The 18,499-nt window shown below is 40.0% G+C and overlaps 1 non-coding gene across 1 annotated transcript; it reads left to right on the top strand.

Moving 5' to 3' along the window:
• The first annotated feature begins 17,899 nt into the window (after positions 1–17,899).
• Trnat-ugu lies at positions 17,900–17,973 on the top strand. The gene has a single exon. It is a non-coding gene; the product is annotated as a tRNA-Thr (tRNA).
• The last annotated feature ends 526 nt before the right edge of the window (positions 17,974–18,499 follow it).

The following is an 18,499-nucleotide window of genomic DNA, read 5'->3' as shown; positions in this document are numbered from 1 at the left end:
CTTTGCAACTGTCAGCGGCTTGCTGAGGTCACTACTGGATCAAAGAACACACAGACAGACCTTATGCTGACCATACAGTCAGTGGCCGTCATAGCTCCCAGCAGAGCAGAAGAAGCCTTCAGGCAGTGGCCAGAGGCAGCGTGCTCTCTTGCTCCTCTCTCCTTCACATGCCTCACGCATGTGTAATTCAGAAGCCATGCTTGATCAAATTGGATTGCCTTGTCCTGTTACAACCAGCATGTACAGAAGTTGTTTAATCCATATATGAATCAACTCACAGAAAAAGAGCCACTCTATGGATATTTTTCAGAAAGCTGGGGCAACAGCATACACCTCCTTCACAACTATGCCATGAGTGCTTGAGGTTTTTGGTGAAGAGACAGCGATCAATGAAGGTAATGCAATCTCTTGGTCACCTCGAACCTAATCTCCATCCATATGATTTTCACCTGTGGGGCAAATTGAATGGTGAGGTATACTCAAATAACCCTTGCACACTGAAAGAGCTGCATTAAAGCGCTGAAAATATATTGCTGCTATGCACAGTCTGATAAATTGAGCACATCACTGTATCTGTGTCAATGGTGGCCATTTACAGCATCTTTTGTACACATTTTTCTGAACTTCTACTGCAAATGTGTAAACTTTTTTGTGTCCTGTATAGTGTCAATAATTAAAGTTCTGGTATCAAAATGCTGAAGAAAGAGAGGCATTGCTCAGAATGAGACAACAAATTTTGACGCCATATTATTGACACAGGACTAATCGCCATAGAATAAAAAAATTAATGCAAATTTTACCAATGGATGGCACTGTAAGCATCAGATTATGCACTCCAACAGATGTGCAGCATATGGCTGTTCCTCAGTCTGTGTCTGACATGCACAACTTGACTGTCTGCGTGAAGCATCACACACTACTGATAAAGCTCTTTTACAACAATGGTGACTGTGCACCAGTAGCCCTGCAGAAGTTCCAGATACTCAAAGGTATGGAAAAAGGCATTGGCCCAATATCTGCCAGTGGCGCTGAGAAAATGACTACATAATTTGAAAAGACAGAGTCTTTCGAAGTGCAACATGGCAGAGGGAAGAAAGCAGTTGAACTGATACCTGTTGAAGATGTGGCCACAGCATTGCAGGAGGGGTCAAGCAGTGACATGAAAATGTGCAGTGCTCAGGGAATTGCCTGAACTTTGGCCATGCCTACAAGCACAGTGCATAAAATCCTACGAAACGTCCTGCATTGCTATCTATACAAAATCACCCATGTTCAGGAGTTGCTTCCTGCAGATCTTCCAGGAAGGCAAATGTTTACTCTGGAATTTCTTGCTCACATGGAAGTGGACGATGAATGTCCATGAAACATTCTATGGACAGATGAAGCCAATTTCCATATTCAAGGACATGTCAATATGCAGAACATGAACAATGGAATATCTGCACACACATCACCTGGTACCACTTCGTTCTGTAAAGGTGACTGTATGGTGCAGATTGACAGCATCATACATCCTAGGGCTACACTCTCTTTGAGGAGATGAGTCCTATAGGTCCTGTTATCTGTACCAATATTGGTAAACACTATGAGAATCTTTTGTGTATCAATGTCATTCCGACCCTTCAACAGTGTGGATATATGGGTAGAGTCATCATTTAAAACTGGTTGTTGAAACTTCCTTAGTAGACTGCCTCAGGATTGCAAATACATAGAAAGAAGGATCCTTTATTGTATGATTATATGATAGCGGAACAAACACTGGTAGCAGTTACTTCTGTAAAATATCTGGGAGTATGCATGCGGAACGATTTGAAGTGGAATGATCATATAAAATTAATTGTTGGTAAGGCAGGTACCAGGTTGAGATTCATTGGGAGAGTGCTTAGAAAATGTAGTCCATCAACAAAGGAGGTGGCTTACAAAACACTCGTTCGACCTATACTTGAGTATTGCTCATCAGTGTGGGATCCGTACCAGATCGGTTTGACGGAGGAGATAGAGAAGATCCAAAGAAGAGCGGCGCGTTTCGTCACAGGCTTATTTGGTAACCGTGATAGCATTATGGAGATGTTTAATAAACTCAAGTGGCAGACTCTGCAAGAGAGGCGCTCTGCATCGCGGTGTAGCTTGCTCGCCAGGTTTCGAGAGGGTGCGTTTCTGGATGAGGTATCGAATATATTGCTTCCCCCTACTTATACCTCCCGAGGAGATCACGAATGTAAAATTAGAGTACGCTACTGGAACAGGAAAGGGAGGTAATGACAGTGGCACATAAAGTGCCCTCCGCCACACACCGTTGGGTGGCTTGCGGAGTATAAATGTAGATGTAGATGTAGATGTAGGATAGTTTCTGTCTATCTTCAAGAGTCTGCCAGATGAATTTCTTCAGTATCTCTGTGCCACTCTCCTGTGGATCAGACAAACCTGTGACCATTGTGCTGCCTTTCTCTGTATACATTCAGTATCCCTTGTTAATGCTATTCGTTATGAGCCCCACACACTTAAGCAATATTCTAGAACTGGTCACATGAGTGATTTGTAGGCAATCTGTTTTGTAGACTGATTGCACTTTTCCAGTATTCTACCAATAGACTGAAGTCTACTACCTGTTTGACCCACAACTAAGCCAATGTGATCATTCTATTTCATATTCCTAAAAATATGTATTTGTATGAGTTGGCCAAGTCCAGTATTGACTCACTGATATTATAGTTATAGGATACTACATGTATTTGTTTTGCAAAGTGCACAATTTTACATTTTTGAACATTTAAAGCAAGTTGCCAATCTTTGCACCACTTTGAAATCTTAAGATCTCTCTGGATATTTATGCAGCCTCTTTCAGATGGCACTTAATTATAGACAAGTGCATCATCTGCAAAAAATCTGAGGTTACTATTAATATTGTCTGCAAGATTATTAATGCACAGCATCAACAGCAAGGGTTCCAACACACTTCTCTTGGGTTCACCAGAAGTTACTTCTACATCTGACAATGACTCTCCATCCAGCATAATGTTCTGCGTCCTCTCTACCAAAAGGTCCACAGTCCTGTCACAAATTTCACTTGATCCCCCATATGATTGTACTTTTGACAATATTCATTAGTGTGGTACTGAGTCAAAGGCTTTCCAGAAATCAAGAAATACTGCATCTACCTGACTGGACTGATCAAATGGTTTCAGTACATCATACGAGAAAAGTGTGAGTTGGGTTTCACAAGATCAATGTTTTTGGAATCCATGCTGGTTGGGATGGGGGAGGTCATTCTGTTCAACATACCTCATTATGTCTGAGCTCAGAATGTGTTCTAAGATTCTATAACAAATTTATATGAAGGATATTGGACAGTAGTTTTGTGGATCACTTCTACTATCCTTCTTGTAGATGGGTGTGACTCGTGCTTTTTTCCTAGAACAGTCCCCAGTTTTTTTTGTTTGAGGGATCACAATAGATTATAGTTAGAATAAGAGCTAACTCTGCTGCAAATTCATTGTAGAATTTGGTAGGGGTTCCATTGAGTCCTGGAGCTTTGTTCAGTTTTAATGAATTCAGCTATTTCTCAACACTACTGATACTAATACTTACTTAACCCATCTTTTCACTGGTACTAGGATCAAATTGGGGCATTCTCCTTGGTTTTCCTTTTCAAAGGAACATTTGAAAATGGATTTCAGCATTTTAGCTTTTGCTTTGCTACCCTCAGTTTCAGTTCCTGCCTCATTAGCTAGGGATTGGACATTAACATTGGTTACATAATATGCAATGAAGAACCATGTTTTTCTTATTCTCTGTAAGATTCCACAGTCCTCTCTGAAGGTATCAAACAGTGTAAAGATGTGCTCAGTAAACATGGGTACTGTTTCTACTGATGTTGCGTACACAAGGAGCTTTACATAATCCAAGAGGATGAAGTCAAGTGGGGTGATGTCAGGAGAGTGTCTAGGTCAAGGAACTAGGCATCTCTTTCCAATTACTCTGTGCTTGTAGTTGTTGCTGAGATATGCCCTGGCCCAGTGATCAAAGTGCACTGGAGTGCCATTGTGTTGAAAGCACAGACTGATATGCAACTGCAAGGGAACGTTTTCCAGAAGTTTAGGCAAGGCATTTTACAGAAAGTTCAAATATCATGCATCATGTAAACAACCTGGTAACGTGTGGTCCAGTAAGGTGGTCTCCAAGAATTCCAGCCAAAATATTCACTGAGAATCTCACCTGGTAATTTCTTGTATGGGTAGTGTGTGGCTGTTGTGAGGGTTAAAAATATCTTCCCTTGTGAAAGTCAGTTAATAAGGTATGTAATACTGGGAACAATAGAACACTAACAAAGAAACAATTGTGAGAATTATTGCTGTCTTCCAAAATCTGGCTGTCCCATAATATGAGCTGGTTGATCATGGAATGGACAAAGGTGTTCAGCATGAAAAACACACCACACCTCACTTGATATATGTGCACTGCATGGGCTATTGCAAGTGTTCATGTTCTTGGACTGGCAGCTACATGTTCCATAACATCTTTGTCAAATTCAAGGATTCATCTCCTTCTCCTTGCACAAGCCTGATACGTTGTAGCTGACATGGTTCCTGTCTCCCTCAGTCAATGTTGACATTGGTGAGAAATGGGTGCTAGGAAGTCAACTGTTTCGGTTCCTTCCTGTGTACAACTGGCAAGCTGCACTGGCATTCCTGCAAGCTTCACAAAAACATGAATGCATATCAGCAACTTCTCTAAATGTGTAATTACCCTCCATGAAGTCAGAACTCAACTACAGAATGTAAAGAAAAGGCAGACACCTGTACACTGTCTCACAATGACTAGCTATGTGTTTATAGCACAGCATCAGTGGATGGAAGGGTGAACTGAAAGATGACAAGTCCTAAGTAATAGTGGGCTTCTGGGTGTTTCACCGAGTTGCACTGAGTTGTTGTTTCTAGATAATTGAAAACCTCACAACACCTGAAGAACAGGGCTGAGTTGGTTGTTGAAATATTGTGCATAAAATGGAAACAACATGGCAGAAGACCTGGAAACACACTATTAATCAGCAACACTGAGAAAACCTGAGAGGTCACAGTACTATATTAACAACTTCATTTACATATGCTCAGGCAGATCACTGAAGTTGTATGTTAGCAGTTTTCCATCCACAAAAATAACATAATATCAATAGATGGAAGAGTAGCTACCTAGCTATCCAAGTGATAGGAGGTCAAGCACCTCCTACTGCTGTAGAAACTTTATTTCACATTCCCAGCTTTTAGCTTATTGCAGTAAGGTTCTGAATTCCATCCTCTACAATCTCCTACATTTTTAAATCATCATCCTGGAACACCCAGTATATGTGTTTGGTCCATGGATACAGGATGGTTAAGACAATGATTCAAAGCATCTTGCTGATGATGGAATACTAATGATGTTCTGCACATGGAAACACCGGGCTAATAGCAACTGCATTTAATGAACTGAAATAGTGAGTTGCAGTGTAGGGTATCATACTGAAACAGCAAATAGAAGATGATGTCTATTAGCAAAGTTTCTGCAATTAATGTGAACCATATATTATTAACCTGCAGAAAGCTAGATACTTCTTCCATAGATTTAACCAATATTATGGATATGATATTTTGGTTGCATATCTACATCTATGTCTACATTGTGCAAACCACTGTGAAGTTCATGGCAGAGGGCATGCCCCATTGCACAAGTTATTAGAGTTTCTTCCTGTTCCATTTGCATATGGAGTGTGGAAAAAATGACTGTTTCAATGCCTCTATGCATACTGCATTTAATCTGATTTATCCTCATGATCCCTATGGGAGCAGTATGTAGGGGGCTGTAGTATATTCATAGAATCATCATTTAAAGCTGGTTCCTGAAACTTTGTTAGTGACTTTCTTGGGATAGTTTCCATCTATATTCAATAGTCTGCCAGTTCATTCCTTTCAACATCTATGTAACTCTCCTGCAGGACAAACAAACCTGCAACCACTCATGCTGCCTGTCTCTGTATATGTTCACCATTCCTGGCCAGTCCTATTTGGTTCCGGTCCCACAAACTTGAGCAGTATTCTAGAACTGGTCACATGAGTAATTAGTAAGCAATCTCTTTTGTACACTGACTGCACTTCCCCAGTATTCTACCACTAAACCGAAGTCTAGCACCCGCTTTACCCATGACTGAACCTATGTGATCATTCCATTTCATATCCCTATAAAGTGTTGCACACAGGTATTTGTATGAGTTGGCTGATTCAAACAGTGACTCATTGATATTATAGTCATAAGATACTACATTTGCTTGTTTTGTGAAGGGCACAATTTTACATTTCTGAACATTTGAAGTAAGTTGCCAATCTCGGCACCCCTTTGAAATCTTATCAAGACCTGACTGAATATTTATGCAGCTTCTTTCAGATAGTACTTCATTATAGATAACTGCATCAGCTGCAAAAAGCCTGATTTTACTATTGATATTGTAAACAGTCTTCACGAGTTTGCCACCAGGTGGTGATGTACAAATTCCACAATATTTCCTCAGAGAAAATGTCTGACATCTTCAGGTGGTTGAATCTTGCTGGTGGCTAGGTACAACTGACAGTATCTGCATATCGATGCTCTCTTTCTAGGACACATGTGCAAAGAATGTGCAGGTGTGGAAACAATGCATGCACAGTGATTTGCAGATAGATAGCGCCACACTCAAATGCCCTCTGCCGAAAGTTGCAAAGCAGCACTCCTGTGCGTGCCCTGTATACTATGTTCACTAACAGTGCGGCCAGACATCACTCATTTAAAAAAAAAAAACAATTTTATGACGGGTCTGTTATTGAAAAATCTTGATTTTCTCATCGTGATTTAATAGCAGCCAATGCAGGGTTCTAGGCTGTGCTCAGTTGAAATCCCACATCCCCACTGATGTGATTATCAGCTGTGTGGATTTGTATTGTTTCCTTAGTGATGCAATCCCAGAAAGATGATGCTGGGGCTAAAACTTACATCTTTTCATAAATCATGCAATGTCCTGTATTCAGACAGTGTTCTGGAATTGCTGACTTTTCCGGTTGGCGTAGACATGTATGTTGCTGATGTTCATCACAGCATTCTTGTACTGTATGACATGTCTGGCAGCAATGAACATCAGTTACATACCTAAGCCAACTGGAAATGACGGCAACTGCAGAACATTATCTGAATACAGGACATTGCATGATTTATGAAAAGACAGAAGTTTTAACCCTGACATCATCTTTCTGGGATTGTGTCATTCAGCAAGCAATACATATCTGCACGGCTGATAACTCTTCAACAGGTATGTGGAATTTCAACTGAGCACAGCCTGCAACTCTGCATTGGCTGCTATTAAATCACAACAAAAAAATCAAGATGTTTTTGATAACGACTGATCATAACATAGGTCCAGTATCCAATACTTTTTATTTTTATATTTATAGAGAGCATCAACATGTGGATACCATCAGTTGTACCTAGCCACCAGCAAGGTTCAACCACCTGAAGATGGCGGTTGCTACAAGGAAATATTGTGGAATTTGCACGTCATCCAGCAGCAAATGCGTGAAGACTATTTACAACATATCCACTGGGAAATCTTGAAAAGTCACGCTATTAATATTGTCAGCACGGTCATTGATACACAACATGAACAACAAGGGTCCCAACACATTTCTCTGAAGCACACCAGAAGTTACTTCTACAACTGATGATGACTCTCCATCCAAGATAACATAGTGCATCCTCCCTACCAAAAAGTCCTCAATACAGTCACAAATTTCACTTGATACCCCATATGATTGTACTTTTGACAATAAGCATAGGTGTGGAATTGAGTCAAATGTTTTTTGGAAATCAAGAAACACAGCATTTACCTCATTTCCTTGATCCAAAGCTTTCAGTACATCATGTGAGAAAAATGCAAGTTAGGTTTCACATCATTGATGTTTTTGAAATCCATGGTGGTTCACATGGGGGGGGGGGGGGGGGAGGTCATTCTGTTCGAGATATCTCATTATGTTTGGGCTCAGAAGATGTTCTCAGATTCTGCAACAAGTAAATTCAAGGATAGTAGACAGTAGTTTGGTGGATCACTTCTACTGGCCTTCTTATAGACAGGTGTGACCTGTGTTTTTTTTCCAAGAACTAAGCATGGTTTTTTGTTCAAGGGATCTGTGATAGATTATAATTAGAAGAAGGGCTAAGTCACCTGCAAACTCTGTAGAGAATATGACTGTGATTCCTTTGGGCCCTGGAGCTTTGTTCAGTTTTAATGATTTCAACTGTTTCTCAACACCACTGACACTAATACTCATTTCACTCATCTTTTCAGTGGTACTAAGATTATATTCCTTCCCCATGAACCATGGACCTTGCCGTTGGTGGGGAGGCTTGCGTGCCTCAGCGATACAGATGGCCGTACTGTAGGTGCAACCACAACAGAGGGGTATCTGTTGAGAGGCCAGACAAATGTGTGGTTCCTGAAGGGTGCAGCAGCCTTTTCAGTAGTTGCAGGGGCAACAGTCTGGATGATTGACTGACCTGGCCTTGCAACATTAACCTAAACGGCCTTGCTGTGCTGGTACTGCGAACGTCTGAAAGCAAGGGGAAACTACAGCCGTAATTTTTCCCGAGGGCATGCAGCTTTACTGTATGGATAAATGATGATGGCATCCTCTTGGGTAAAATATTCTGGAGGTAAAATAGTCCCCCATTCGGATCTCCGGGTGGGGACTACTCAAGAGGACATCATTATCAGGAAAAAGAAAACTGGCGTTCTACGGATTGGAGTGTGGAATGTTAGATCCCTTAACCGGGCAGGTAGATTAGAAAATTTAAAAAGAGAAATGGATAGGTTAAAGTTAGATATAGTGGGAATTAGTGAAGTTCGGTGGCAGGAGGAACAAGACTTTTGGTCAGGTGAATACAGGGTTATAAACACAAATAGGGGTAATGCAGGAGTAGGTTTAATAATGAATAAAAAAATAGGAGTGCGAGTAAGCTACTACAAACAGCATAGTGAATGCATTATTGTGGCCAAGATAGACATGAAGCCCACGCCTACTACAGTAGTACAAGTTTATATCCCAACTAGCTCTGCAGATCATGAAGAAATTGAAGAAATGTATGATGAGATAAAAGACATTATTCAGGAAGTGAAGGGAGACGAAAATTTAATAGTCATGGGTGACTGCAATTCGAGATTAGGAAAAGGGAGAGAAGGAAACATAGTAGGTGAATATGGATTGGGGCTAAGAAATGAAAGAGGAAGCCGCCTGGTAGAGATTTGCACAGAGCATAACTTAATCATAGCTAACACTTGGTTCAAGAATCATGAAAGAAGGTTGTATACATGGAAGAATCCTGGAGATACTAGAAGGCATCAGATAGATTATATAATGGTAAGACAGAGATTTAGGAACCAGGTTTTAAATTGTAAGACATTTCCAGCAGCAGATGTGGACTCTGACCACAATCTATTGTTTATGAACTGTAGATTAAAACTGAACAAACTGCAGAAAGGTGGGAATTTAAGGAGATGGGACCTGGATAACTGACTAAACCAGAGGTTGTACAGAGTTTCACAGAGAGCATAAGGGAACAATTGACAGAAATTGGGAAAAGAAGTACAGTAGAAGAAGAATGGGTAGCTCTGAGGGATGAAGTAGTGAAGGCAGCAGAAGATCAAGTAGGTAAAAAGACGAGGGCAAGTAGAACTCCTTGGGTAACAGAAGAAATATTGAACTTAACTGATGAAAGGAGAAAATATAAAAATGCAGTAAATGAAGCAGGCAAAAAGGAATACAGACGTCTCAAAAATGAGATCGACAGGAAGTGCAAAATGGCTAAGCAGGGATGGCTAGAAGACAAATGTAAGGATATAGAGGCTTATCTCACTAGGGGTAAGATAGATACTGCCAACAGGAAAATTAAAGAGACCTTTGGAGAAAAGAGAGCCACTTGTATGAATATCAAGAGCTCAGATGGAAACCCAGTTCTAAGCAAAGAAGGGAAAGCAGAAAGGTGGAAGGAGGATATAGAGGGTCTATACAAGGGCGATGTACTTGAGGACAATATTATGGAAATGGAAGAGGATGTAGATGAAGATGAAATGGGAGATATGATACTGCGTGAAGAGTTTGACAGAGCACTGAAAGACCTGAGTCAAAAAAAGGCCCCCGGGAGCAGACAACATTCCATTAGAACTATTGACGGCCTTGGGAGAGCCAGTCCTGACAAAACTCTACCATCTGGTGAGCATGATATATGAGACAGGCGAAATACCCTCAGACTTCAAGAATAATATAATAATTCCAATCCCAAAGAAAGCAGGTGTTGACAGATGTGAAAATTACCGAACTATCAGTTTAATAAGTCACAGCTGCAAAATACTAACGCGAATTCTTTACAGACGAATGGAAAAACTGATAGAAGCCGACCTCGGGGAAGATCAGTTTGGATTCCGTAGAAACATTGGAACACGTGAGGCAATACTCACCTTATGACTTATCTTAGAAGAAAGATTAAGGAAAGGCAAACCTACATTTCTAGTATTTGTAGACTTAGAGAAAGCTTTTGACAATGTTGATTGGAATACTCTCTTTCAAATTCTAAAGGTGGCAGGGGTAAATTACAGGGAGCGAAAGGCTATTTACAATTTGTACAGAAACCAGATGGCAGTCATAAGAGTTGAGGGGCATGAAAGGGAAGCAGTAGTTGGGAAGGGAGTGAGACAAGGTTGTAGCCTCTCCCCAATGTTATTCAATCTGTATATTGAGCAAGCAGTAAAGGAAACAAAAGAAAAGTTTGGAGTAGGTATTAAAATCCATGGAGAAGAAATAAAAACTTTGAGGTTCTCCGATGACATTGTAATTCTATCAGAGACAGCAAAGGACTTGGAAGAGCAGTTGAACGGAATGGACAGTGTCTTGAAAGGAGGATATAAGATGAACATCAACAAAAGCAAAACAAGGATAATGGAATGTAGTCGTATTAAGTCGGGTGATGCTGAGGGAATTAGATTAGGAAATGAGATACTTAAAGTAGTAAAGGAGTTTTGCTATTTGGGGAGCAAAATAACTGATGATGGTCGAAGTAGAGAAGATATAAAATGTAGACTGGCAATGGCAAGGAAAGCGTTTCTGAAGAAGAGACATTTGTTAACATCGAGTATAGATTTAAGTGTCAGGAAGTCGTTTCTGAAAGTATTTGTATGGAGTGTAGCCACGTATGGAAGTGAAACATGGATGATAAATAGTTTGAACAAGAAGGGAATAGAAGCTTTCAAAATGTGGTGCTACAGAAGAATGCTGAAGATTTGATGGGTAGATCACATAACTAATGATGAAGTATTGAATAGAACTGGGGAGAAGAGGAGTATGTGGCACAACTTGACAAAAAGAAGGGACCGGTTAGTAGTACATGTTCTGAGGCATCAAGGGATCACAAATTTAGCATTGGAGGGCAGCGTGGAGGGTAAAAATCGTAGAGGGAGACCAAGAGATGAAGAGATTCAGAAGGATGTGGGTTGCAGTAAGTACTGGGAGATGAAGAAGCTTGCACAGGATAGGGTAGCATGGAGAGCTGCATCAAACCAGTCTCAGGACTGAAGACCACAACAACAACAACAGCAACAACAAGGATTGTATTGGGGCAGTTCTCCTGGGATTTCATTTGTAAAGGAAATTTGAAAATAGAGTTAAGAATTTCAGCTTTTGCTTTGATGCCCTGAATTTCAGTTCCTCTCTCATTCACTAGGGACTGAACATTAACTTTGGTGCCACTAACAGCCTTTACATACAACCTGAATTTGTTTGGGTTCTATGAAAGATCACTTGGCAATATTCTGATATGGAAGTTATTGAAGGCATAACACATTGCTCTCTTGACAGCCAAACACATTTAATTCAGCATCTCTCTATCTATAACCCTATGTTTTGTTTACACTTATTATGCAGTGGTCCTTGTTTCTGTAGAAGTGTCTTTATAGTGAATGTATACCATGGGGGTAACACCCTCATAATGAACTGCTCTACTGGGTACATATCTGTCTAGTGCACAGTCAACTATTCTTTTAAATCTGAGCCAGAATTCCTCTACATGCTTTGAGCCAGAGTTCCTCTACATGCTCCTCCCCTATGCTGAAAGTTTCAAGTTTCTCATAGAGATATGACGTTAATGATATTTCATCTAGTTTACTAGACATATATATCTTTCTGCTTGTTTTAGCTGTCTGCTGTACTTTGGTAATAATTGTTACAGCAACTGCATCATGGTCACTGATACCAGTTTCAGTGCGGACGTTCTCAAAGATGTCAGGTCTATTTGTTGCCACTAGATCCAATATATTTCCATCATGAATGGGGTTCCTATCTGTTCTAGGTAGTTTTCAGAAAGGGCCTTTAGTAAAGTTTCACAGGATGTCTTATTGTGCCCACCATTAACAAAACTTTAATTTTGCCAGTTAATTGTTGGATGATTAAAGTCTTCACTGATGATTACAATATGACTGGGGAACTTCCTTACAAGTGAACTGAGACTTTCTCCAAAAGCTTTTGGTTACATTAGGAGATGAGTCTGATGGGTGATAGAAGGATCCAGTTATCATTCTGTGTCCACCCCTCATGCTGAGTCTTGCCCAAACAATCCCACATGCAGCTTCACTTTCTACCTCATGAATTTGAGTTTCTTGTCTCTTGGGACAAATACACCATTCCGATTTCCCACTTGCCTATCCTTTTGATACACACTTAAATTTTCCCAAAAAATCTCACTGCTATCAATTTCATGTTTCAACTACCTTTCTGTATCTAGCATTATATGAGGTTCACTGCTTCTTATGAGCTCTTCAAACTCTGGTATTTTGTTGCAAATGCTTTGGTAGTTTACCGTTAGGATCCTGCTTTTACAGGCTCTTTGTCAGTTAATTTGAGTCAGTTTCCTTCAATATAGCAATAATTTTTGTTTCTTGTGTTATGTTATGGATATCTCTGTTTAACAGTGCAGCATGGTTACTTTTTGCATAAGTAATAATTTCGTACATGTATAGAGACACGACTGTTAATATGTTTAGTGCTCTGAATTTATTTCTGCACGAATTTGTACAGAAAAAATGCGTTTTGTACCACATCTGCAGAATTTTCCCAGGCCAGGGCACAATACGAAATTTGTGAAAGAGCTGTACCATAGCACATTGTTAGCACTGTTTGTGCATTTATTGTTTTTGACATTTTTCTCATTAGAAATATACTTGAACTCACTTAACAATGAATATTATTTATATGCTTCTCCCACATCAAGTACCTGTCCACTGTCACACCCAGGAATTTATAATTTTTTGTCTCTTGTAGATACAAGTCTCCAAGCTTGACAGTAATGCTGTTGAAGTTAAGTTTTTTGTTTGCATGTACTTGCATATATGTGATTTTATTTACATTTGAAAAAAGATTATTTCCTCTGAAATAATTGTTTCTGTTTCCTATATTTAGAAAAGCTTGCTTCTGTAACTTGTCTGTAGAAACACTGCTTATAAAAATGAAGTGTCATCTGCATACATGACATTTCCACCTACTATTTTGTGCAAATCATTTAAATACAATAGTGGCGCCCAGCTCTGATCCTTGAGGCTCATGGACAGCAAGATACCCAACACACTTTCCTGGGGTGCAGCCAGAGTTACTTTTACATCTGTCGATACCTCTCCATCCAGGATAACATGTTGCATCTTTTATACCTAGAAATCCTCAATCCTGTCACATATTTTGTCTGATAATCCATATGATACTACATTTGATAATAAACACAGGTGTGGTACTGAGTCAAATGCTTTTCTCAAATCAAGATATAATGCTCGTGCTGGTGGATCAAGTATGCTGGTGCTAGTTTACAGTGCTAAACCTTGGCTTACTAAAGGAATAAAAATATCTTGTAACCACAAAAGGGAACTGTATCTAACAACAAGAAAGAGTAATGACCCAGAAACAGCCAAATATTATAAAAACTACTGTGCTACATTAAGAAAGGTTATTAAAAAGTCCAGAAGCATGTGCATCATGTCTGAGATTAATACCTCTGATAACAAAATCAAAACAATTTGAAATATTATTACAAGGAAGACAGGGCAACCAAGAGTACAGGATGATGGCATCACCATCAGAGCGAATGAGAACTTGATAAACGACAAGCTGGAAGATGAAAACATTTTGAATAATCATTTTTAAAATGTTGTAGAGAAAATAGGATCTAAATGTTCATTAGAAGAAGCAAGGCAGTTAATGGAAGAGGCCTTACCCACACCATTTGATACAACTGAAATTCCACCCACCTCTCCTGCTGAAATTAGGAAGATAATAAACTCTCTCAAGAATAAAAGCTCATATGGAATTGATGGCATTTCCAGCAGGTTAATAAAAGCTTGTTCCCAAGAAATAAGTGGGATTCTTAGCCACATATGTAATAGCTCTCTGAAGCAGGGTATGTTCCCAGATAGACTGAAGTATGCTATTGTTAAACCACTGCATAAAAAAGGGGATACGTCTGATGCCAACAACTACCACCCAATCTCTCTTCTGACTGCCTTAACCAAAATTTTTGAAAAAGTAATGTACTGTAGAGTAGCTTCACACCTTTGTAAAAATAAAGTTTTAACAAAATTTCAGTTTGGTTTCCAGAAGGGTTTTTCAACGAAAAATGCTATATATACTTTCACTAATGAAATATTAAATGCTCTAAGTAAGCAGAAGTCACCCATTGGGATTTTTTGTGATCTATCAAAGGCTTTTGATTGTGTAAATCATGGAATACTTCTAGATAAGCTCAAGTACTGTTGTAGGAATGGGACAGTGCTCCAATGGTTTAAATCATACCTAACTGGAAGAGTGCAGAAAGTTGAAATAAGCAGTTCACATAATATGCAATAAACTGGTGATTTCTCAAACTGGGGAACAATCAAGAATGGGGTGCTGCAAGGATCAGTCTCGGGTCCTCTGCTGTTCTTAATATGTATTAATGACTTGCCATTCTATATTCACGAAGATGCAAAGCTGGTACTTTTTGCCGATGATACAAGTATAGCTATCACACCCAACAGACAGGAGTTAACTGGTGAAATTGTAAACGATGTTTTTCAGAAAATCATTAAGTGGTTCTCTGCAAATGGGCTCTCATTAAACTTTGACCAAACACAGTATATACAGTTCCACACAGTAAATGGAATGACACCATTAATAAATATAGACTTCGATCAGAAATCGGTAGCTATGGTAGAATATTCAAAATTTATAGGTGTTTGCATTGATGAGGGGTTGAACTGGAAAAAACACACTGAGGATCTGCTGAAACGTTTGAGTTCAGCTACTTATGCTATTAGGGTCATTGCAAATTTTGGCGATATACAACTGAGTAAGTTAGCTTACCATGCCTATTTTCATTCTCTGCTTTTGTATGGCCTCATATTCTGGGGTAACTCATCATTGAGTAAAAGAGTGTTCATTGCACAAAAGCGTGTAATCAGAATAATTGCTGGAGCTCATCCAAGATCACCCTGCAGACACTTACTTAAAGAGCTACAGATCTTCACTGTAGCCTCACAATATATATATTCACTTATGAAATTTGTTATTAACAACCAAACGAATTCAAAAGTAGTAGCAGTGTACATGGCTACAACAACTCCGTCGAGAAGGCCTCGAAGGCCAAACAGCACTGACTGGGCGCTGTGTCATCATCAGTCCTAATGCATCACTGGATGCAGATACGGAGGGCATGTGATTGGCACCACTGCTGTCCCGGCCATTGTCACTTTTCATGACCTGTGTCGCTACCTCTCAATCTTCTTAACCTACATAAACATTACAATGAATTTAATGGAAATTTCAAAAACCAATCTCAATTTAATTAGTTACATCTTCACCCATAGTCTGGAAACCACTGCGAAGTACATGACAGAGCACTTCCCACTGTACAAGTTATTAGGACATTTTCCCATTCCATTCCATTTTGGAGGACAGGAAGAACAGCCAATTAAATTCCTCTGTGCACACTGAAAATAGTCCAGTCTTGCCTTCATAAGTCCTACAGGAACAATACATAGGTAGTTGGAGTACATTCCTAGATTTCTCACTTGAAGCCTGTTCTTGAAACCATGTAAGTAGACTTTCTCAGGATAGTTTATGTCTATCTTCAAGCGTCTACCAGTTAAGTTTCTTCAGCATCTCTGTGATGTTCTACCATGTGTCAAATAAACTTGTGATTAGTTTGTGCTTCCCTTCTTTGTATACATTCAATCACTGCTATTAGCTCTATGTGGTGTGTGTCTCACATGTCTGAGCAGCATTGTAGAATAGGTCATAAAAGTGTTTTGTGGGAAGTCTCCTTTGTAGACTGATTGCATATTACTGAAATTCTACTAATAAAGCAAAGTTTGCCACTTGATTTACCTATGACTGAGGACTATGTGACCACTCCATTTCATTTCCCTACAAATAGTTGTATCCAAGCATGCTTCAGGTGTTAACTGAACAGGACTACATACAACTGGTTCTCAGCAAACAGTTTAAGTCTTCATCCAACAAACACTCACATTATGCACTTTAAGACAGTCAAAGTTTCCTGGAAGTGCCAGAAATAGGCAATGATTGATTGACTGAGCTTTGTTTGGTCTCATTTGATTACATCTTAAAATATTTATCCTACATATTACAATACAAAACATCAAATTGGCAATAATTATAGTAATAAATGATGACTAACTGACAACCTCAGCTGCCGACAGGTGTTGTTGTTATACCTTGATGTGGACAGCTGAAAATGTGTGCCCCGACCGGGACTCGAACCCGGGATCTCCTGCTTACATGGCAGACGCTCTATCCATCTGAGCCACTGAGGACACAGATGAATAGCGTGACTGCAGAGACCTATCCCTTGCACGCTTCCCGTGAGACTCACATTCCCAATTGCCCACAATTCTACATATGTATTGCACCTTATAGACATTTGCCCACCCACTCATTACTTGCGCACGCTTTGGCGATTCCCGTAAGAGTTTGGGCAACCTGTGCGCATTCGCACAGATGAAGGTCAATGGCTGGGTAGCCTTTAACTATATATACGAAGACAGTAACTAGTTCTCAAAAGAACAGTTACTGTTGATGACCGTGCAGCTTTTCCCTGGAATAAATGATGACTAACTGACAACCTCAGCTGCCGACAGGTGTTGTTGTTATACCTCGATGTGGACAGCTGAAAATGTGTGCCCCGACCGGGACCTGAACCCGGGATCTCCTGCTTACATGGCAGACGCTCTATCCGTCTGAGCCACCGAGGACACAGATGAATAGCGCGGCTGCAAGGACTTATCCCTTGCACGCTTCCCGTGAGACTCACATTCCCAACTGTCCACAATTCTACATATGTATTGCACCTTATAGACATTTGCCCACCCACTCATTACTTGCGCACGCTTTGGCGATTCCCGTAAGAGTTTGGGCAACCTGTGCGCATTCGCACAGACGAAGGTCAATGGCTAGGTAGCCTTTAACTATATATACGAAGACAGTAACTAGTTCTCGAAAGAACAGTTACTGTTGATGACCGTGCAGCTTTTCCCTGGAATAAATGATGACTAACTGACAACCTCAGCTGCCGACAGGTGTTGTTGTTATACCTCGATGTGGACAGCTGAAAATGTGTGCCCCGACCGGGACTCGAAACCGGGATCTCCTGCTTGCCCAAACTCTTACGGGAATCACCAAAGCGTGCACAAGTAATGAGTGGGTGGGCAAATGTCTATAAGGTGCAATACATATGTGGAATTGTGGACAGTTGGGAATGTGAGTCTCACGGGAAGCGTGCAAGGGATAAGTCCTTGCAGTCGCACTATTCATCTGTGTCCTCGGTGGCTCAGATGGATAGAGCGTCTGCCATGTAAGCAGGAGATCCTGGGTTCGAGTCCCGGTCGGGGCACACATTTTCAGCTGTCCACATCGAGGTATAACAACAACACCTGTCGGCAGCTGAGGTTGTCAGTTAGTCATCATTTATTCCAGGGAAAAGCTGTTCCTTCGAGAACTAGTTACTGTCTTCATATATATAATTATAGTAATGTTGCACATATTTTATCTCAGTTAACATTTAAGTCTTAAAGTTATTTACATACTCTTTAACTCAAATTATCACAGAAAAGACATAGTAAAATATGTTGCATGGAATATATTCAAGTGATTATAGAACATGTGTCCAGTTAATAATAACATTCCTCACTACTTACACATTTTCTTCCCTACATTATATATTCTTCCACTAAATAATAATTTAGAAGTTTCTGGATTGTCTTTTCACTCAAACTGTCCTATAGCCTCTTAGCAAGACACTTTACCAATTGTGATAAGGTAGTGATTTTTATTGATCCCTTCAACTACCTTTTCTAGAGGTACATACTTGTAATGTAGGACACATCATTTAGCTCACATCTAGGCAATATATGTATAAT

This window comes from Schistocerca americana, chromosome 2 (assembly GCF_021461395.2).
Source record: "Schistocerca americana isolate TAMUIC-IGC-003095 chromosome 2, iqSchAmer2.1, whole genome shotgun sequence".
Taxonomy (NCBI): Eukaryota; Metazoa; Arthropoda; class Insecta; order Orthoptera; family Acrididae; genus Schistocerca; species Schistocerca americana.
This window is presented reverse-complemented; position numbering and strand designations above follow the sequence as displayed.